Source organism: Mirounga angustirostris, unplaced genomic scaffold, assembly GCF_029215605.1.
Source record: "Mirounga angustirostris isolate CCGP_5_RB_7025 unplaced genomic scaffold, mMirAng1.0.hap1 SCAF_12, whole genome shotgun sequence".
Classification (NCBI taxonomy): domain Eukaryota; kingdom Metazoa; phylum Chordata; class Mammalia; order Carnivora; family Phocidae; genus Mirounga; species Mirounga angustirostris.
This window is the reverse complement of record NW_026991720.1, coordinates 57813856-57836813: the sequence shown is the minus strand read 5'-3', so window position 1 is coordinate 57836813 and position 22958 is coordinate 57813856. Positions and strand designations below refer to the sequence as shown.

Genomic DNA, 22958 nt, shown 5'->3' with positions numbered 1-22958 from the left:
ATACTTTCAACAAATCAATCTGATATTCTAGTGATAATTATGTTGCAGAAAATTTATTTAAAATTTTAATTTAAAAATCTGAACATCAAAGTTGAAAATACACATAAACTGTTATCACTGTATTACAAAATATGAACTCTGTCATCATAGTAAATGTAAGGTATTTTTAATTTGTTTTAAAAATTTGAAATTTGCAAGCTGTATATTAAAATTTATAACAAGTCCTTAAATGGGTTTGCTGAATTGATGCAAGTATATGTATATTCTCATGAATTTGAGGTCCTTTACCAAAGGTTTAAGAGCATAAACACTGAAGTCAAATCGAGTCAGTTGGATCCCTGCTGTGATCTTTCCACATGCAAGTTGTGGAGAAGATATTTAAGTAGTCTGTTCCTCAGTTTGTTCCATTTTGAGAAATGGAGAATGAGAATTATTAAAAGGAACAGACCATGAGGTGTCTGGTTCAGTGTCTAGTTTATGGCTATTCCTTGATAAAGTCTGGATATTAGTTATGAATTTAGATAGTTAACTATACAAATTGGGATTTAGTAAGTAGCCAGAAGCTTTTTGATAACATCTAATGTTTATGTAAAGTTCTATCTCTTTTGTACCAATATTGGAGTAGCTCTGACCATGTGTACTGATCTTTCCCTTCTGCTTTCCCTTACACCCGGTTTTCATCAAGAAAACTGAGAAAAATTAGGATTGTAATAGTAAGAATAAAGAGAAAATAAGAAAAGTGTGTATAACTATTATGAATTCTCAATTGTGACCATTAGAGTAATGGATAGTCTCTACCCATTTTAAAGTACTCTGTAAATTACACATAGTTGAAGATTTTTGTTATGTATATATTTCTTTACTGTTTTTTTACTGTGTGTAATAAAGTTTTATGACTAATTTACTAAAGTAATAAACCTCCCACACTTTTTAGTCCTTCCTCATGGATCTTCACCCCAAAGTTAACCTCCTTCCCTACCTTTCTACTGTAACATTCTGTTATGCTGCAATACACATTACATAACAGGTTCTTCACCTCCTAGATCGGAAGGTATACCAATTGCTTGACAACATTCACAAGTGGAATCTATTACCTTTCCCAACCACCACTTAGTAACAGGGCTTGAAGTCAGGGTTAACATTCCAGATCCCCACTGTTCTTCCAGGAAAAAGTCCTATCCTTCCAGAATTTATGCCATCTGGCAAAATCTTCTTATCTTCATAGTACTATCATCTCTCACAACCTCATGGGCTCTGCAGTTTTAGGCACACCAATCAGTCTTCCTTTTTATTCCAGCTAGTGACATTACACTGGCTGAATTCCAAGTTTATACACAAAAACTTTCAAATCCTCTAGAAGCTTCTTTGACCTTTTATCTTCACCTGAACAACTACTCAGTGTAATCAATCCTAGAAACTTGGGTTTTTTGACAATTACTGAAGACCTTTATTAACAGGTGCTTGCCGTTTGACTTAAAAAAAAAAAAGCTATAATCTTTTATTACAAATTAAAAATGAGGTTCTTAAAAATCTTAACTTGATCAGATATGAAACTACTTAAAAACCTTTAAAGAGGTATTGAGAAAAAGAAGGCATTTTTGAGAAAAACATTTGTCATTACCAAAAAGAGATGTCTTTAGGTAAAAATGATAAAAACCCCATGCTGCATAGATAACGCAGACAGTTCCATTTATCTGGTCAATGGGCAAACAGCAAGGGCTTAGGTCTTCAGCTTCAATCTTTTGTTCATTTCTAAAAGATTGTCTCTTTGCCATCTTGTGGTTTAGGGTTTTCTGGGCCTCGGCATCAGTAATTGAAGTTAGGGCAGTACGGAGGCTGAGGTGGCTGCTGACCGTGGGTCTCATCTCCTCCATTTGCCTTATGTTCTTCATTGCTGTCCTCTCTAGGCTGTGTTTGGCGAGAAGGCCCCCTGCGGAATCGTGGTCCATAACCTCGACACACATTCTGTCGCACTGGTCAATCTTGTTCTCTGGCACCCTGGTTGTCTGCACCTTCCACCACTTCTCCCTGCACAGCAGGGCCGGAATACAGGGGCTGGGCACCCAGAGGGTCTCTGCCTGTAGGAAGCTGGGAACCGCTGGTACAGCCTGACCTGTGGGGGGCCCCCACCTCCACCCCCGCCTTTGGGAGCACTCTCCTATCCCTCGTTCTCCCCGCGGCTTTCACTCTTCTGGTAATTCTGCTGGTAACTGTGTAGACAACCACTGCCACGTGCATAGAGTCTATAATGGTTCCAGTCTGCATATTTACTGCCTTGCACTGAAGCTCCAACACAGCCTGTCCCATTGGCCGCCTCTGCACCCCTTTCTCCTTGATCATCATCAAACTCTGTCTCTCCATCTCCTACACTGCGAAGGGACTTCCCGGCTTCTTCTTTATGGCAGTTTGGTGTACAAACACCTCTTCACTGGTGTCTCTCCTGATGAAACCATATCCGTTTCTTACACTGAACCATTTTACTGTTCCCCAAACTTCGTTGGGATTACTTTGTTGTCCCTGGCGCCAGGCGCCACTGTCGATCCTCCCAATCTTCAGGTGCGCAGCGCCGATCAGGGGCGGTGGCGGCGGCGGCTGGTGGGTCCCGGCCTCGCTGCCCAGGGTCGCAGTGACGGTGACCGGGCCAGCTGCTGGGTGGCCGCGGCTCCTGCCGGGGTGCGACGGTAACTAACCTGGAGTCTGCTCTCCGCTCCCCCTACCGATCCAACACTGCAAAGCTGCTTTTTTTTTTTTCCCCTTTCCCTTACTGAACCGTTATTTTGATTGTTTTTGTTTTTTCTTTTTTAATTCAAGTACAGCAGACACAAAATGTTACATTACTCTCGGGTACACAACAGTGATTCGACAAGTCTATAGATGATGCTCTGCTCATCACAAGTGTAGCTCCCATCTGTCACCATAGGACACTACTACAATACCACTGACTATATTCCCTATGCTGTCACCTTTCATCCTAGTGACTTACACATTCTGTAGCTAGGAGCATGTGCCTTCCATTCCCCTTCACCCATTCTGCCAGTCCCCCATACCTATCCTCCCCTTTGGCAGCCACCTGTCAACTTGAGTTAACCTCTATCTGTGGCTCCTCTGACATTTTTAATTTCCACAACTCAAGTATCTGGCCAGGACCTCCAATCTATCATTTCTCTTAGTCTCTTCTCACATTAAACTTGCCCTTTTAACTCATTGAGGCACCCAACACTATAAAACTACCACTTGATCTTGGTAGGAAAACCTCCATTTTCTTAGACTGCCCTTAAAAAAAAAAAAATCAAGAAACTACAATCAAAGGCATTAAAAATTTATTATTAGCATCCTAGAGGCCTCCATCTATTACCTATCTACTAGATCTTCTTTATGAACTCCAACTACCAATCAATCCTGTTGTTTTATTCCCTTAATTTTCAATTCATATTTTTATCAGTTTTAAGCGTACATAGTTTGAAGAACCAAATATCCCCATAAGATTTGTTACAAAATAGTTTACCTCACCCCCTTCACTGTAATTTGTCTTCCCCAGATGCAATTATTTCTCCTTCTTTCAAGTGATTAATTTATTATTCGTTTCCATGTGTAACAGTCAACAATTGCAGGAGAACAAATATAAGATCTTGGTGGCATGTAGTCATAAGCTTCCATCTCACTCACCAAAGCTGCGGGTTGGCTGAGACAATTGTGCTTCTAGCTGCAGTGTTGGGACTTGGCTGTAGCAGCTCTGACCTACTGGTCACCCTCTGCAAGACAAACTGGAGGGGCTGCAACCAACCAGTTTATGCCTTCTTAATGGCAATACTGGAACCACAGCCCAACAGCAAGTCACATTTAAGCCTCTGCCTAATCATGTCTGCTAAAAATCCCAAAGCAAGGTAGGAGGCCCAATCCAGAATGACCAACCAGGGAAATATACTTCACTCACCAAGAGGCCATGGCAAGGGCACGTGAGTAGAATAGTGTCAGAGGACCAAAAAACTGGGGTCAACTAACCTACTTATCACAACGTATCTCTGAACATACTCATGATACTGCCTCTTTATCTTCTGAATTGGCTATCTATTGAAGAATTAATTTTGTCCCCTTCCCTCCCAACCTCACCACAACACACACTAATACTTACTATTCCCCATCCCTTCAATGTCATAATTTTGGTTAAATCAGTACTGAGTGTTTACATCACTATGTAAACATTCCTCCCAGCTAAGTCATAGATTAGAATTCCTTTCTTTCACAAGCCTTTGTCTTCCCTGGAATTAGAACTTACCTTCTAAACTAAGTGTTCAGTTTTCTATATACTTAGGACTCATTCAACAGCTAACACTTAGGTATTTGTTTAGTTCTACTCTCCAGATGTTTAGACACAAGGCACTTCACCAATTTTGTATTGCTGAAGTAATCACCCTTGGAGTCTTCTGAGCTTTCTCAACATGGACTGGTTGTCCTCTGCCAGTCACACAGTTATCATTCTAAAATCTCCCTATACCATCATTGTGGGGATAATCTACATCTCTCTGCTGTCATCTATCTCTTCTCTTCTGTATCCCATGTAATCTTTCTTGAATGACTACCTCATTTTTATGGAACAATCCTCTAATAGCTTTCTGAGAAAGGGTGCCTAAGACTTAAGTTTTGTTTTTGTTTTGTTTTGTTTTGTTTTTTAAAGATTTTATTTATTTATTTGAGACAGAGAGAATGGGAGACAGAGAGCATGAGAGGGAGGAGGGTCAGAGGGAGAAGCAGACTCCCTGCCGAGCAGGGAGCCTGATGCGGGACTCGATCCCAGGACTCCAGGATCATGACCTGAGCCGAAGGCAGTCGCTTAACCAACTGAGCCACCCAGGTGCCCAGACTTAAGTTTTTAAATTGCTTTTTACTGCCTCATTTCTTTGGCATTTCCTCCCCTTTATTTTTTCTTTTTTGACAACTTTTGTTATTGATTTGTTATTGGTTCTCTTTGATTGCACTTCTAATTTTCTCTCCTTTCCTGTATTTCTTCCTCCTGTCCGTTGGGAAAGATTTTCTCAGATTTGCTTTTTATCCCGAATCTTTTATTCTCTAAATGTTTATTTTTTTAAGCATTGTGAACTTGTTTCCTGTTTGCAATAACTTGATCTTTGTAATGACTTTAACTTTTTTTTTTTTTTTAAAGATTTTATTTATTTTTTGACAGAGAGAGACACAGCGAAAGAGGGAACACAAGCAGGGGGAGTGGGAGAAGGAGAAGCAGGCTTCCCGCAGAGCAGGGAGCCCGATGCGGGGCTCGATCCCAGGACCCTGGGATCATGACCTGAGCCGAAGGCAGACGCTTAACGACTGAGCCACCCAGGCACCCCATGTAATGACTTTAACTTTTAAAACCTTTCTCTTTCCCAGCCTATTTGCTGCATCCTCCATGTTACTCTTTCCTGATTCAGTCTCTATCTTCCAAAGTACACTCTTTAGATGGTCCAGTAATACTTGTCAGCCCTTATTTAAGAGGGGAAGATTCAAGAGATATTAACCAATGAGGGCAGAGTTGGAGTTTGTGAACAGTAAGCTTTACTGCAGTGTGACCGGGTTAAGATGCTTACAGGGGAACCTCTGAAGTTAGTGTTTTAGGTCTTTATTTTTAGACTGGACAGATTCTCCAAACAAAACTCTTCCGGTTTTCAGCCAAGAGGGAAAGGCAAAGCCACCAAGATACCAGCTGCTGAGTGGGATAAGGGGCCATGGCCTTCCCCATTCAGCCAATAGTAAGCACAAGGTTTGTGAGTCACTATTTTAGGCAAGGCACTCATTTCATCAACTGTACCCAAAATTTTCCCCAGACACAGGGAATACTTCACCCCCAGACTGCTTCTTAGTTTTCAGTGAACCCTCCATATACCCCCCTTCACTCAGTTCTAAAGGTGCTACCAGACCCTCAACTTTTGGGGAACTCTACTGTAGATAATTCCAATTCCTAGCTTTCCCTACCACTGTTCTAATTGAGCTTTCTCAGATCTAATGTGCCAGTTACTACTAAATTCACCTACTTTCTAGCTAATGGCTTACCATTGTCCCCTCTTATTCTCTTTATTCTGTGGGTCTATGTTTTTAATCACTTTCTGTTTTTTTATTTCAAAGATTTTGTGAGAGAGTGAGTGAGCGTGAGCGGGGCGGGGGGGGAGGAGGCGTGGGCAGAGGGAGAGGGAGAAGCAGAGCAGGGAGCCTGACACTGGGCTCCATCACAGGACCCTGAGATCATGACCTGAGCCGAAGGCAGACACTTAAATGGCTGAGCCACCAGGCACCCTGGCTTTCTTTCTAGTAGCTTTAAATTAGGTTTCAGGAATGATCAAAATTATCTAAGTGTTCAGTCAGTTATCTTTACCCAGAAGCTGAAGTATGTGCATTTTAATTTCAAACTGTTTCCATAAAGGTGATTTCAATTTATATTCCCATAAACAGTATATGAGAATGTAGCAAAGTTGTTAACATGAGATAAATGAACAGGCCTCAGAGGGACTGAAAAACCTCTGAATAAAATATCCTGTGTATAATGTGGTTATTTTCTGGGAAAGGATTCCACAAGTTTGAACTTCTATAACACGCATCGAAGTTTGGATCCATTGTTTTATGGTAATTGTGTCATGGTCCATAGCTACAAATAATCCAATTACCTATCTATCCTTCCAGCTTTAACATCATTCACAGTATTATTTTTGCAAGAGAGCCTGGGAAGTTTGCCCAACAAAGAACAATATATACATTAGAGAAAAACTAAATCAAAGGCATGCTTGCACAGGATTCTTACTCTGCAGTTACAGATCCATGCTCAGAATGTTTCAAGTAGAAACAAAATAGCCTATCTTACAATTAGGTAAACAATGAACACCTGCATTCCATTTATCATCTGAAAATCAAACTTTAAGCATCTTGCATACATTTACATTGTTTGTATTATGCAATGCATTCTAGAATTGCACGAGAGACAGTTATCCAAGAAGCTTGGTTCTTACAATTTATCAGATCATTTTATGAATAAATAAGCAATTTCAGACTAAGCCCATATGAGGCTGCTAATACAGAAACAACTCTCATGCTTCAGGAAACAAAGCACAAATGACCTGGCTAAGGACAGGATTTCTTTGTGTGCAAGTTTTTAAATGAGTTTACATAGTTATACTCCTAAGAGGTTTTCAAGTACCTATCAACTAAAAAATAAAACTGTCCAGTTTATTACATTTTTGCCAACCTTACCCAAAGGAAATTCATTGTGAACCTAGAGACAAATACCATCCATATGTATCAGTTGACCACTACCTAGAAGATGTTATTTCCGTTTTGGCTTTCAGATAAATTGGGAGAAAAGTTAACATGGGAAAATGAATTTCACCAGGAATTCTAAAACCGTATTTTTAGTCACGCTGTTGACATTCACAATCAAATATTGTCAAGCACTATTAAAAACTTTCACTGAGATATTCTATTCCTCTCTCTTATGGACCATCTTTGGAAAAGTACACTGATCAAGGGTTAGCGATAAAATTAAGATTAGAATACTGCCCAGAAACACATGAACTGGACAAATTACACATGCATTCATTATCTAATCCCATTATAAACTAAGGGAAAAATGGAAACCCTTTATCACTATCCAACCCCAGACACAAGACAGCTTTAAATTTATGCAAAGAAAACTGTTACAAGGCCACTTCCAGAATGCAAAAAGATCATCATTATCTGAAATAAGTCCAGGAAACAGAGAGAAGGGAGAATCCAAAGCAACAAGTTACTCCAGTAGCTACAGGATTGGTGACATTGTTACCCAAGCTGAAAGATGTGGAAAAAAGAGTAGGTCTATTGGTTAAGCTAATGGCATCAGTTAGATATGTTAGCTGTAGGGTATCTAGTAAAAATACTCCTAAGAAGTTGTAAATACATATACGAAACTTTCACAGGGAAAAACATGAAAAGGAATGATCAGAAAAGTTGAAGAACACCTATACACTTACTAAGCAAATACTTAAGGAAAATTTACCAGGCATTAAATACTATAGGCACTGAGAAGGAGCAGAAAGGCTGGGGAAAATCACACAGGCAATTTTAACACAAGGAGGCCCCACGCATATCAGAGGTATGTTTATAAGCTGGGATAACTGAAGAGAACCATCTATCATGTCAAGAGATTATTTTCTTTTAATTGACTCATTGTGTAAGTTGCAGAACCGGAGTTCAGTGCAAGCAGTTAAAACTTTAACAATCTGCTTTAAACTTAAATTAGACATTACCTGAAGTCCTTTACTCACTGGAAGTACAGTTTTAAAATTAACCCACCTTCTACACAACTTGTACAGTAGCCTCCTTCTGGCCCACTCCTTGTAATAATTTAGCATCTCCAGCCTTGTCTCTAGTTTTCTCACATTTCCCATGATAGTTTAACATCTTTACAAGTCTTTCACTTTTCAGTGTAGTTCCCTCAGCACTAACTCTTAACTGACACATTATCTATGAAACTCTGTAGCTTCTTTTTTTATGAACTCTGTTCTTTCAGATCTCTATCATGATACAAGTCATAACTTAGAGTGGGAATTAAAGCTTCCTCAACAGTAGGCCACTAAGGTGAATACTAACCTAACCCCCAAAAAGCTCTTCATCAATAAAAAGACTGCTCTGTACAACAGCATGACTCTCAAAATTATGCTTTATTGTAATAAGCCAGACACAAAAGGCTATACATCTATGATTCCATTTGTATAACATTCTAGAAGGCAAAGAACTATAGAGACAGAAAACAGGTCCATGATGGCCAAAGCCTGAGAATGGAGAAAATGAATTCACTGCAAGTTTGGCCATATGATTTGCATTATCCAATAGGAGGCAGAAGTGACAGTGTCCCAGGTGCAAATCTAAGCTTTCAGAAACCTTGCATGTTTCCCCTCTCTTATACCTCTGCCATCTCCATAAAAGAACATTCCTGGATAAACTGCTAGTCAAAGAAGGGTGAAGAATGGGAAATTGTCCAGCCTATGTACACCTGCAATGTGAGGCAGAGCTACCCCAAAACAGAGCTATCTAGCCAAGTCCAAGATCAGAACCTCTGCTAACCCACAGATACATGAGCGTAAATTGATTAACGTCGAACCACCACGTTTGTAGATATTTTATTACACACCAGTGATACAGCAATGGCAAACTAAGTTACTGAAAAAGTTACAAATTTACCAACAACTAGGAAGACTTCGATGAATAGTCTATGTATATTAAGCAACTCTAAATAAGAAACCACAAATATATGCAACAGGAGTCTCAAAGACGTTGTACAAAAAGTCACAGAGAAACATTACAAGTCTGATGACTCTCTTTATAAAAATATCCAAAACCAAGCAATTTTTGGACACTCTATTTATATGTTAAGACTATAGAGGAAGGCAAGAAAATTATTAACACAAAATTAAACACAGTAATAGCAGGGAAGGGAACATAATCAGGACAGGGATGCAAATAAAAAAGAGCACACTGAAGATACCAAATAATATCCTGGCAATGTTACACCTCAAAGCTGGATGATGAAAACAAACACCTTTTTGTCTTTAAATCAGTCTATCAAATATATGTAATACATCCTAAGGAAAGTATTATATCAAACATGCATATTAACACACATCTCCACAAAAGCCTTGCTGAGCAGAGAATGAACTAAGACCTGCATACCTGTCCCTCACCCACAGAGAGCTCCACTGTGGACCCTGGGCAGGACGAACTTCATAGCACAGACAGCTACAGACTGGAAAAAAATTATTATAGCAGGATCACCTGGGCACACCAGACGATCATCTAGGACACCTCGATTGCACTATTTCTTCTCTAATAGATAACATCCTATTCTAAGGAATTTTTTAAAAATCCCCTTAGCCTGCAAGGAGTTGAGATTTTGTTTGTTATCAACCGGTATCAAACAAGGGAGTAAACACACAGCCCAGTAGGTAGATCACTTTCTGTGCATTCCCTGCATGTTCTGAGGATTGCATCATGGATCGGCAGAGCATGCCACTGGCAAGCAGCAAAGGCTCCAGGCCATCACACGGGCCTTTGATGCGCTTAGGCCCTTGCGTTTCCTTTACTACACTGGCCCTTGCCTCTAGTGCACTCTCCATTACACAATCTCTAACCTCATCTTCCTTGTGTAATCTGTCCACTATATAACAACTGAGTTGTCAAAAAACAATTCTGATGTTGGCCTCATTTTTATCTCCATGGTGGAAATGCCTACAACAATGTAAGGTTTTCAGTATTTGCCTCAATCTGCCTGTTTTTATTCCCATGATTAGGACATCATCAGATGCCACACTGTATACCTGAACTTGTTTTGAATATAGTACCTATATTGGGTGCTTACCCTGCCTTACCCTTTTTTTTAAAGGAAATGCCTAATCCACAGTCCTAGCTAAAGCAGCATCAACCTTGTTTCATTTCCTGTCATTTCTTCCGTCCCCAACCCCGTTCCGCTGTTCAGTCTATTGGTGCGGACCTATCCCCAGAGTAGCCAATCTATCAGATGATCCATGGCTTATGAGCTGGGTGAATAAATAAAGCAAAGTAAATCACATTCCATCTGCAAGAAATTTGAACTACAACATAATAAAATAATCTGCAAGTTGGGTAAGGAAACCAAACCTACAATGGCACATGTTCTTCTTAAAGCTGAAGAGCTATGGCAAGTAAAGCTCAAGTTACAGGCAACAGAAATCATAAATTAAGCAGAGGAATAGCAAAAAAAAAAAAAAAAATGGATTTATCATAAAGCAACAAAACCCTGGCTCTAACAAAGGTCTCAACAACTTGCCAGTTACTGTTACCAACTTTATTTTTCCAGAAACTGACAGGTCTTTCTTCAAAAACTTTAAGTCTCTCTTCTCTGCAAACATAAGAGATAGGGAGGTTCCCTGGACATTGGAAAATTACAGCAACAGTAAGAATTATTATTAGATGTAATTACCTCAAAATTCTCCGGCAGAACTGGGGACTGTGTAACCACGAGAACATCACTGATGATGATTTGCAAATATGGCCAATTATCCAAAAACCTTTTCCAAACCAAAATGATGAGTATCAGACTGAAACTCTGCAAGAGCACACCCTGGTACTTCTTTCACAATGCACGTGAAACCTGCAGTCTCAGCTTAACTTCAGCACGAACACTGATAGCATCTTCTACCATGTTTAATGGTTCTAGAGTACCTTACATTATCTGAGGCTCATAGGATTTCATTTTTAACTGTAAATAAACATATACAGTAGAACACATCTACTATACAACCAACATCACAAGGAATAGTACTTACTCCTTTTAAAGTAACATGTTGGTAAAATATAGTGGACTTGGCAACATAAAAAGAAATGATAGTCTGTCCAAAAACAGAAATTTAGTCTTTATGCTCAAAAAAACATGGCCTAACAATACTTTCATAACAAAGATTAGAATATATATTAAGAAAAACTAGAGGAAAAACAAAGTTCAGTGACAGCACTAAGAACAAAGCATAGGACTCCTACCCACCCCCAGGTCTCAGTCCTCTGAAGGAATTGCATTCCCTCCTTGATTAATAATTATTATTCCCTGAGTGTTGACAGTTATTCCCTGCTATTCAATGTAAGCAAAAGCACATTCTTTCCCCCAAAGGATTTTCATATTAAACAGACATCTAACAGACACAGGCCTAAATTAAATACAAAAAACAAAACAAAACAAAACAAACCCAGCTGATTAGTTTTCATTGTGAAAATATCAAGAGTAGGAGGAAACACATGTAGAGGCTAAAGAAAGAAATCTCTTAAAAGTTTCTCTAGGGAATCCTCATATGAGAAGATTTAAGACTCATCAAGTCCATTATGAGCTACAATTATCTTAACTTGGGACCACAGAAAAGCTGAAGCAAAATTCCTGGAAAAAAGTGACTAACCTATGTTAAATCTATTTCATTAATTTTGCATGTTATGTTTTGAGGTTAGGAGAGAGAAAGAAATTCAAAACATACCTGAAGAGTTCTTTCCCAATCTTGTGGAGTTTGTTGTGTGGGTTTTTTCCCCACAAAGTGAGCTTGTGAAAGATTTCAGAGTGGTAACACTAGAGACTACAAACTATCTCTTCATCACTCATATGCACAGCAAAAAGATGTAAAACATCCTTCCTGATATAAGTCTAAATTGGACCAATTTTATCTAGTGCCTGAAAACTACCAAATCACAAAAAAGCCATTTTATCCCCCCTCCCACCCCCCCCCCAGCCCGTACCATTTCTGGATGCCTTGCTGAAATGTCAAAGAAAAATAGGAGTTTGAATCTTGATGTCTTTCTAGGTTAAAGTGAAAATAAGTGCCTGGCATAGGACCTTCCAGTTCATTTTCATGTTTTAACTTAGTCCCATTTTTCCTGAAAGAGTAGAAATATTTCATAGCATCCTTTCAATCATCCACCTGAAAGAAATAGTTTTCCTTCCCCATTTCCCATAGTGGAGAGGTCACCAATTCACTCCAGGTGACATTGATTATCTTCAAATAGATCACAGCTTTGGGGAAAAACAAGGGAAGGTGGCCAGGACTCAACAGTGTCAAGTAACAAGCACCTTGAATACTGTGGTTCTGAGTGCATCTTGTGCAGCCAAAAAAAAAAGGTAACTGCAAGGCAATAGCTGCTGGAGATAAGTATGTGCTCTCCCCAGGGTAAAATGATTTCTTTCTTTCCTATATTCATTTCATTCAAAATGTTCCTTAAGGTAAACAGTGTTTTTCATCTTGAATTTTTTATGTCAGTATATTTATATCATTAGGTATGTATCCTTATCTACATATAATTTATCAATATATGCACGAAAGAGGAAGGGGAAGCTCCTTGGCTCAGTAATAAAAGTGCAACGTGCAACCTACACTCATTCTGCCTGACTTTACATGGAAGTGGAAATTCAACACAGCTGACAGGGAGTGTCCCATCACTAACTCAAAATGCCAGGCCATATTCACCACCGTGCATTGCTTTTGCCTCAGGCTAAGACACACTCTGCATAATGTTAGTCTCTTCTCAGTTCTCCATAAAGCTCAAAGAGGCTTCTTGTTCTAATGTCACTCATCTATTTTTAAAAGCCATATATGGGGCGCCTGGGTGGCTCAGTCGGTTGAGCGACTGCCTTCGGCTCAGGTCATGATCCCAGGGTCCTGGGATCGAGTCCCACATCGGGCTCCCTGCTCTGCGGGGAGCCTGCTTCTCCCTCTCCCACTCCCCCTACTTGTGTTCCCTCTCTCGCTGTGTCTCTCTCTGTCAAATAAATAAATAAAATCTTAAAAAAATAAAAAATAAAAAAATAAAATAAAAGCCATGTATGTATTTCATGTTAGACAGTAATTACTGTCTAATTACCATAGAACCCTTAGTGGGAGAAAACATCTTCCAATTCATCCAGGATTTTTGAGGGTTTTTTTTTAATGCCCCCCCTTTTTTAACTTTATTCAGTCTCTTGAGAGATTCTAGAACCCTGCCTTAACTTTTAACTGAAAGATTTATATATCCTGTATATTTCATTGCGCCAATACTCCAGTTAAATGCACAACAATCTAAATAGACTACATTCAGAGTACGACCAGTCTTGCTTCAAATTCTGTGAAAAGCACTAAAGCACTACACCTAGATTAAGTAGTAATAGTCTTGCAGACAATTCTTAAGTTGCTGGTTTGTTTTTAAAATCATAAATATGTAACTCTCTACCTATATTTTGTTGATGAAATCCTCCCTGCTATGTTTTGAGAGAGAGAACAGTAATTTGGTTGTTAGGTTTTGTGGGTTTTGCTTTTTTTTTTTTAACCTTTTGACCCCCTTCACTCATTTTTCCCACCCACTCCTCACCTCCTACCTCTGGCAACCACCCATCTCTTCTCTGTAACCATGAACTTGAGTTTTGTTTTTAAGACTCCACATAGGAGATTTTCTTTATTCACCATCTATAGGCATTTTGGTTGTTTCCATATATTGGCTATCATAAATAAGGCTGCAATGAACGCAGGAGTGCAGATATCTTTTTGAAGGTTTTCCTGTGCATGTGATAAATACCCAGAAGCGAAGTGCTGAATCATGGTATTTCTTTAATTGAGCAACCTCCATATGGTTTTCCAGGGTGGCTGCACCAATTTACATTCCATCAACAGTGCAGGAGGATTCCGTTTTCTCCACATCCTTGCCCACATTTGTTATTTCTTGGCTCTTTCTGACTGGTGTGAAGCGATAGCTCACTGTGGTTCTGATTTGCACTTCCCTGATTAGAGATGTTGAGCATCTTTTCATGTACCTGTGGGCCACCTGCAGGTCTTCTTGAAAAAGGTATTCAGATTGCCCATTTTTTAGATACTTTTCTATTGAATTTTAGGGGTCCTTTGTATATTTGATATAAATTTTGATATTACCAGATACATGAATTGTAAATACGTCCTCCCATTCAGTAGGCTGTATTTTGATTTTGTTTTTTCCCATCAGGGTATAGAAGCCTTTCAGTTTGATGTAGTCTCACTTCTGTGTCTGTTCTTGTTCTTGGGGTCAGATTCAAAAAAGTCATTGCCAAGATCAACATCAAGGAGCCTACTGCCTATGGGCGTCTGGGTGGCTCAGTTGGTTAAGCGACTGCCTTCGGCTCAGGTCATGATCCTGGAGTCCCGGGATCGAGTCCCACGTCAGGCTCCCTGCTCAGCAGGGAGTCTGCCTCTCTCTCTGACCCTCCCCCCTCTCATGCTCTCTACTCATTCTAATAAAATCTTTAATAAAAAAAAAAAAAAAGGAGCCTACTGCCTAGACTGGCTTGGAGTTTTATGGTTTCAGATCCTATGCTCAAGTGTTTAGTCCATTTTGTGTATGGTACAAGATAGTGGTCAAGTTTTCTCCTTATGCATATGGCTACCTAGTGTCACCAATACCATTTATTGGAAAGACTGTCCTCTTCCCTTATGTGCCTGACTTGTCATAAAGTGGCCATATGCATGTTTGTATTTCTGGGTTCTCTGTTCCATTGATACTATGTGTTTATGCTGATAACATAGTGTTTTAGTTACTATTGCTTGTTAATGTAGTTTGCAATCAAAAAGCATAATGTCTCCACATTTGTTCTTTCTCAATACCTCTTTGGCTATTCATGATCTTTTGTGGTTCTGTACAAATTTTAGGATGAGTTTTTCTATTTCTGTGAAAAATGCCATTGGAACCTTGATAGGAATTGCACAGAATCTGTAGACTGCTTTCAGTATGAACATTCTGAGTATTGATTCTTCTAATCCATCAGCAGAAAAATCTTTCCATGTATTTATGTTTTCAATCTCTTTTCTTATTATCCTAGTTTTCAATATGTAAGTCTTTCACCTCATTGGTTAAATTGTTCCTACATATTTTATTCTTTTTGATGCAATTGTTAGTTTTTAGTGTGTAGATTTTTCTGTTAGTTATTAGTGTATAGAAACAAGTTTCTGTGTTTTGATTTTATATTATGTAACTATTGAATTTATTCATTCTAATAGTTTTTGGTGGACTCTTTAAGGGTTATTACCTGTACCACATGATCTGCAAATACTGAGTAATTTTCTTCCTTTCCAATTGGATGTCACTCCCCCTTTTTTTTTTTTTTTTTTTTTTTTTGCCTAATTGCTCTTGCTAGAACTTCCAAAACCATGTTGCATACAAGTGGGGATAGTGAGCATCCTTGTCTTGTTTCTGATCTTAGAGGAAAGGCTTTCAGCTTTTCATCACTGAGTATGAGGGGTTTATGTGGGCCTGTCATCTATGACCTTTATTATGTTGAAATACATCTCCTCTATAAGTCCTCTACTTTCTTGACTTATCAAAAATAGAGGTTGATCATGATTTTTATACTTCATTTTGTTAATGTGATTACATCACATGGAGTCATTCATAGATGGTGACCCATTCTTCCATCAACCCCCCATGACTGTGGTCCTTTCAATGTGTTGTTGCATTCAGTTTGCTAATATTTTGTTTAGGATTTTTGCATTATGTTCATCAGAGATACTGGCCTATAATTTTATTTTCTTGTGGCATCTTTGTCTGGTTTCCCTGTCAGGGTAATTCTGACTTCATAAATGTGTTTGGAAGATTTCTTTTTTCTATTTTTTGGATGACTTTGAGAAGGGTTGATATTCTTTAAAAATTCATGCATTCTAGGGGCACCTGGGTGGCTCAGTAATTAAGCATCTGCCTTCGGCTCAGGTCATGATCCCAGGGTCCTGAGATTGAGCCCCACATCGGGCTCCCTGCTCAGCAGGAAGCCTGCTTCTCCCTCTCCCACTCCCCCTGCTTGTGTTCCCTCTCTTGCTGTATCTCCCTCGGTCAAATAAATAAATAAAATCTTTAAATAAAATAAATAAAAATTCATGCATTCTACCTTTTTAATCTAAAACTGCTTTCAGAATATCATCAGATCCTCAGATTGTATATACACAAGTAATATTTGATTGAAAAAGACAATACATTTACTTCAATTTGAAGGTATTACACATAAGTGGAAAATTAACTCCTTAGAGGTACTGCTTCACGCTGTGCCTAGTCTTCTCATTTGTAAACTGCATAGAATGCAAACCTACTGAAAATCCCACACACATGTATGCATGCACAAAGACAAAAGCCAGGGATTTTATAGTCAGATTAAGCCTAAAATTATGTATTTTTCTAAAAGAATCTCTTCAGTCATTAAAAACAAAGGCCTAAATAAAATTTAATTCCCATTTGGTTACAATCACAAAAGACATATAAAGGTCAAGTATCTAGAAACCATGATGTAAGCCACAAGTATAAGGGATACTGCATTAAACTGTGGCATTTTCAAACAGATTAGACCAGAAAATGTTCTTGCCTGTTTCAAAGGGTTTCAATAGCTTTCCCTGAATTTACAAACCTAGAAATGGTCCATCCCCAAAAATCAGGAGCTCAAAATTCTATTTCAGTTTCCTGTAGTTTTTCTTCCAAGTGATAAGTTCTATGAAATCATATTATCTTAAAGACAATAAAATGCACTAAATCATTACACATACACACACATTAAAAATTGCCATATGTCTGGAACTGTGCAAAGCATTAAGAACTAATTCACTGTATTCTTAAAGATCTATAGCACAAATAAAAATTTAATTGTCAATTTATTAACTCCTCATTATATAAAAACTATGGTTAATGAAACAGCTTAGCATAACTAAGTACATTTCTATTCTCCAGCAAAGTATGTAAGATTGCTTTTATCTCAACTTGTCACCACTAATCACCTATGCATATCTTCCCTGTAACTTTATTTGAAATATAAAGTTAAAATAAGTGAATAAAATTGTCTAGAGGTGTACTGGTTTCTTGTGCAGAAATGTACTTATTTCTCAGGGTATTGCTAGCAGAAAATGCTCCTTATGCAATTAAGTTTAGGAAATGCTACCTTAAACTTGAGTAACTTCGTGTCAGTCTTTGGTTACTAATATCCATTTTAAATATTCAAGTGGGTGATATTATGTCTATTACCTCCCAAATATATTTTACCATGAAGCCTTTTCCTAAGAACTTATCTTAAAGAATATTCCATGGAACACAGGTGAGACAATCATGATTTAAACCTTCCAAGTTCAGCATTTTCACTCACTCTTTTTCTACAGAATACACTCAAAGTCCCCACCCCCTTGAATCAGGCAAATCATATGTACTTAATGGTAATTAAAAGCCAAAAACAAGCACAAATGTACATTTTAGAGAAATATAGTTCCAACTTAAAGGAAAAGACATTTAAACGATGTGCATTTAGTATCAAAATATAGTTATAAGTAACATGATGGATATGGCAAGTATATAGTATATGGTCAATAATCAATGTTGGCATATTTGGCTCTTGCATATTTGACTTGACACTCCTAAACTCAGACATCTGAGACAACAGTCATGTAAACAATCAAGTAATAGTTATTTATTGAGGGCACTAAATCAAGTAAATATAGTTACTTGTTGAGGGCTCTGTAATTCTTTTTTCCATAAAACCAACAAGAACATTGACAGATATTATGAAAATTAACTTTTTCAGAACTCTGGAAATTAATCAAAGCCATGTGACAGTCTATGGAATGTTTGTTCCAGTAGCTAATGCTGAATCTTGGTAAAGAAAAAAAAAAGTGAATATTGTGCCATTTTAACTTACCCTGTTCTCCCCAAACCCCCCCACCCCCCGCCAACAGTCTCTCCTGACCAAGATTGTCATCTTGAAAACCAATACCCTACATCCACAGTGAAAAACAGAAGCCTAGCAGCCACTGGATAAGGCAGAACAAAATTGGAGCTTCTCCAAATTCTAATCCCCAGGTAGCTACAAGAGTTTTACCCCTTCACCTGTCTACAAGCTACATGAAAAACCTAAGTTCCAAGGTTTGTTTTTATTTGACTTAAGTCAGAGACTTCCAGTGAATGTTTCCCTGGGAATGTACTAAAAAGTATCAACAGTAATTGCTTATTACAGCAGCTGCCTCATGTGGTGGCAACAACTGAGGCAAACAATAAGCTAACCTGAACCATTAAAAGGAAAAGCTGAAGAATGAGATATCCATACAAGGCTTTGAAAAGCTCAAATGCTATTCCTAGGTATCTAGTAAAGACCATGAACATGCATAGGGATGCCCACATGCCCACGAAAGACATGAGAAGGTCCTATGCTCGCTCTTCTGACTCATCTAGTGCTTCACAAGCAGAAAGTGAGAACCAAGCCAGAGTTGTGAACTGCTTCCCCGAGCACAGCAAGTGTGCCCCTACACACAGAGACACTAGGCAAAGCAGGAAACATGGTTTATTCCAGATACTTAAGGAAATCTCTTCTCGTTAAGTGACCACTGAACTATCCGAGCGAGCAGAGACTTCACTGGCTACATATGACATAGTAGAGAAGAATATACACACTACATAATTCAGGTTAAGTCATTTAACAAATCAATAGTAGAATCAATTATTTTCAAAAGCAAACTCTAGGGGGATGGGTTCTGATTTCCAAAATTGCCATATTACTAAAAATGGCTAGTTTTCAACAAAAATTAGCAGATATGCCAAGAAACAAGAGCATACATAAAGAAAAAATCATACAACTGTCCTGAGAAAGACTAGACTTCTGACATACTAGGTAAAGACTCAAGTTATTTTAAACATGTTTCATGAACCAAAGGAAACCATGTCTGATGAACTCCCTTAAGCAGTGGCAGAACATATTCTAAGCACTAAAAGAAAAAGCAACTGTCAACCAAGAATTTTATATCCAACAAAATAACCCTTCATATGAAGTACAACATTCCATGTAAGCAAACAGCAATAGAATGTTTACCAGCCACCATGATCTAGAAGAAACACCAAAGGGAGTCTTCGAGGCTAAAGTGAAGTAACAGACAGCAACCAGTAAAAGTAACTACATACAGAACTTAATACAACAGACAACTATATTGTACCCTTTTATCTGATTTAGAAAGAGCAGTAATTATCAATGAGTATTGAAGGTATACAGTGTATGAAGATGTCATTTGTATGACAATATAGCACAAAAGAGTACAGAGAACCCAGTATTGCTGAAACTTTTGTTGTTAAAAGACATGTTTTTGCTTTTTTTTTTAATGCTAAAAAAAGAATTCAATTATAAGAAAATATAGGAGACACCCACACATTTGTAGACAGCACTCAACTCTCATGGTCACCAGTTTGGGAACTATAATGTCATTCTCAGCCCTTTGAGATTTATAAAACATGTAGAATTAGCCCATTTTATATATCAGAAATCTACTTTCTAATAGTATAAGCAAACTGCTTCTGGAGACAGCATTTACTTAGATTATTTCCTTCCAGAACCCTAAGCATTTCCTTGAATCCTCTGCATCAAGATATAAAGGTTTTGTTAAAGTATTGCTAAATTCACTTCCCTCTAAAAATGCTTCTTCAAAATCCATTGTATAATTTAAGTGTTCTAATGTGTTGTTTAATAAACTCTTCTAGTAAACTGCCATACCAACATGAGACAGAGTAATGATAATTTATTTCAACTAAAAATAAACTTGTTCTATCCTTTTTCCAATTTTATTCTTCTTACTCTTTTGTGCCAGTCTCCACCTACTGATAGGAATGCTATCAGCTACAAATGTCCAGGGGCACTCACATGGGCCCCAGGAAGCCTCCTACAGGCATCTCCTAACTCCAAACCAATGTTATGACCAGACCAACTCCAGCAGTTCTTACTAGGATTCCAAGACACCCTTCAGCAATAGCCATCAGGAAACTTGGGGTGGCGAGGGGGTGGGTAGGTAAAAGTTTATCACTTACAAGACTTGGAAATGATACAGCACACCCAGGGCTACATAGCAAGGTCACAGGTAGAAAGCATGCATGCAGAGGTCAATGGTTCTGATGTTTTGGAGGCTCACTATTCATTGGTGAATTTGAAATGTTAAAGGAAGAATTTAAAGCACAGGAAGTGAAAAGTGGCCCTAACAGTCAGTTATCAAAACTAACCAAGGTCTCTGAAGCAAACACAATGAACAGGACAAAGTCCCTGACTTCATGAACTACATATTTTCAGGGAATAAAGGTAACAAACAAGTACACAAACCAAATTATTACAGATCAAATAAGTACTACAAAGGAAATTAAAAAGGGAATCAGAAAATAAGAAGAAAACATAGGAAGGCTTCATAAGGAGTTGATTTTTAAGCTGTGATCTAAAGGATGAAATTAGGCCAGAGTATGAGAAAAAGCACTTGTGTTAGCAGAAAAAAATATATATGACTAGTCAGACTTGTAAAGCTGCTAATACCACAAGAATGTTACAGGTTCAGTATCTATTTTGTTCAAGCCAAAAAGTTCATGGTAAGAAGAAAAAGTAAAGAAGTTAAAAATAACTTTCCAAAGAAAAGCAGAAGCAACATCTAGTATTTGTTACTAATGAAGATGTAAGTAGTGGTCTTAATTTTTTCATGTCCTTGTAGTAGAATGATATACACATGCCTTTGTAACCATCTGAAGTGTGAAGTGTACCTGCCCACTGCACTCCTGTGGGGACTGGTCATATGGCTTCCCTTGTCCAATGGAATGGGAGTGGAAGTGCCACTCTGATAGACGCATGCCTATTGCTTTTGAAGAATCACATCTTTCCACTTCTCTTCTAATTTCTGCCATTGCTCTAAGAAGTTCTCCAAGGTAGCTGCTGCCCCTTCAGCCTGGGCTCAAGAAACACACATAGAGCAAACCTGAGTACCGCGCTCAAGCAGGGAACCACATATAAAACACCAGACATGACAACAACAACCCAGTCAAGCCCAGCCTAGATCAACCAACACCCAGCCAATCTGCAGACAGGCAAGCAAGAATAATTGATTGTTGTTTCATGCTAGGAGTTTTGGGAATCTCTGCACCTCACAACAGCAATCACTTCTAATATGAAGTACTGTACTAGAAAATTTCACATGGGCTAGTTCATCCCAAGTTCCCTTTGAGATAGGGCTTAAAGTAGTATCTATTTAACCATTAAGAAAATGAGGTAAGGAAACAGATTGACAGAATAAGAACTCATATTCAAACCCCAACAGCATAATTTCAAAGTTTGTGGATTTTTATTACTATGATAGTCCCCCTTCTCATAGTTGGCTTCAGTGTATTAACAACAGCATTAACAAATATATCCTTATCCTGTTTCTAGTCTAGCATTTATGATGTCAATTTCAGAAGAGAAACTGAGAACTTAATTGGGGTCTCCTGATTTGTTTTTGTTCCTGCTCTGTCAGGATTTACTTTACCTGGGTGCAAACTTAATACCACTTTAAATGATATCACTGTTTTATCTTCCAGAAAATTGAGTCAAGACACAAGCAGCTACACGGGGGGGTGGGGTAATATAATTACACTGTTTATCATTTACACTAGATGAAAATAAATTTTTCTTTAGTAAATTAAATTTTTACAATGTCTTACGGAAAATAAGAGGACATTTTAATTACACAATTTGATAGTTACAAATCCTCTTGAAAAATTATGCAAGGAAAGATGTTCCTTTTAGAAATAAAAGTTAATAAATTATTTCACCTGAATGAATAAACATGGTGAATATAAAAAGTAAAATTTACTGAACTGTATATTGAGTGCCACATTTTGGTTTTTTTCACATAGTATTATACTGCTTTATAGACCACCAGGACATCATGTGACATGATTTGGAATAGGGTTGAAAACAAAGGGCATTTATGCATTCCAAAATCCATCAAAATCAGGTATGCAGTAAGTAGACTAGCCTACTTCTAATGAAAGGGAAAAAAATGTAACTTCCTTATACTCTTAATACCATTTAATACTTTGTGGTAGGGAACACACAGACTGCACCAATGGTGTAACCTATCTTCATCAGATTAAGGAAGGCTTTGGACATTTTTTAACCTATAAAGAAACTTCTGATTACCTTAAGGAAAAAGAAAAAAGCCTGAGCAAAGCATCTTAGAAGTTTTAGTTATTCTTGAATTAGATGATAAAATATTTATTCCTTGCATTTTTCTCATTACCCTGCAGACTACTATGGTTAAGAAAAAGGTGTGTTCCCAAGAAAGGAAGTTAGTATCATTAAACACAAATAGGGTGTTTCCTGAACCTCCTTCACTGAACTCTATCAGAAAATAATGGAGTTAGTCATCCTATTTTCTTCCATTTCAAATACACTTATTCCCCTAAGGCATGTATATCTAAAACACACTCAACATCAGGACAAACCCACTAAGTTAAACCAAAAAGATGAAAACCAGAGATAAAAAGACAGACAATATGCTAATAAAAACCGAACTGCTGAATATACTTCCAACTAACTCGCTAAGGAAATACTCCAGTCTTTTCATTCTGTGTTGCTAATCTTATTGAAAAGATATTTGTACAAGTAATTATACTTTTTATAAGCAGGGTGTATTAGAATA

The 22958-nt window shown here is 38.0% G+C and overlaps 1 protein-coding gene and 1 pseudogene across 2 annotated transcripts in view; both read right to left on the bottom strand.

The window, feature by feature from the left end:
* The window catches only part of CRPPA (CDP-L-ribitol pyrophosphorylase A), a 307819-nt gene that overhangs the window by 218948 nt on the left and 65913 nt on the right, over nucleotides 1-22958 (bottom strand). The gene's annotated exons all lie outside the window — the stretch shown is intronic.
* LOC123836052 (Y-box-binding protein 1-like) lies at nucleotides 211-21183 on the bottom strand (annotated as a pseudogene).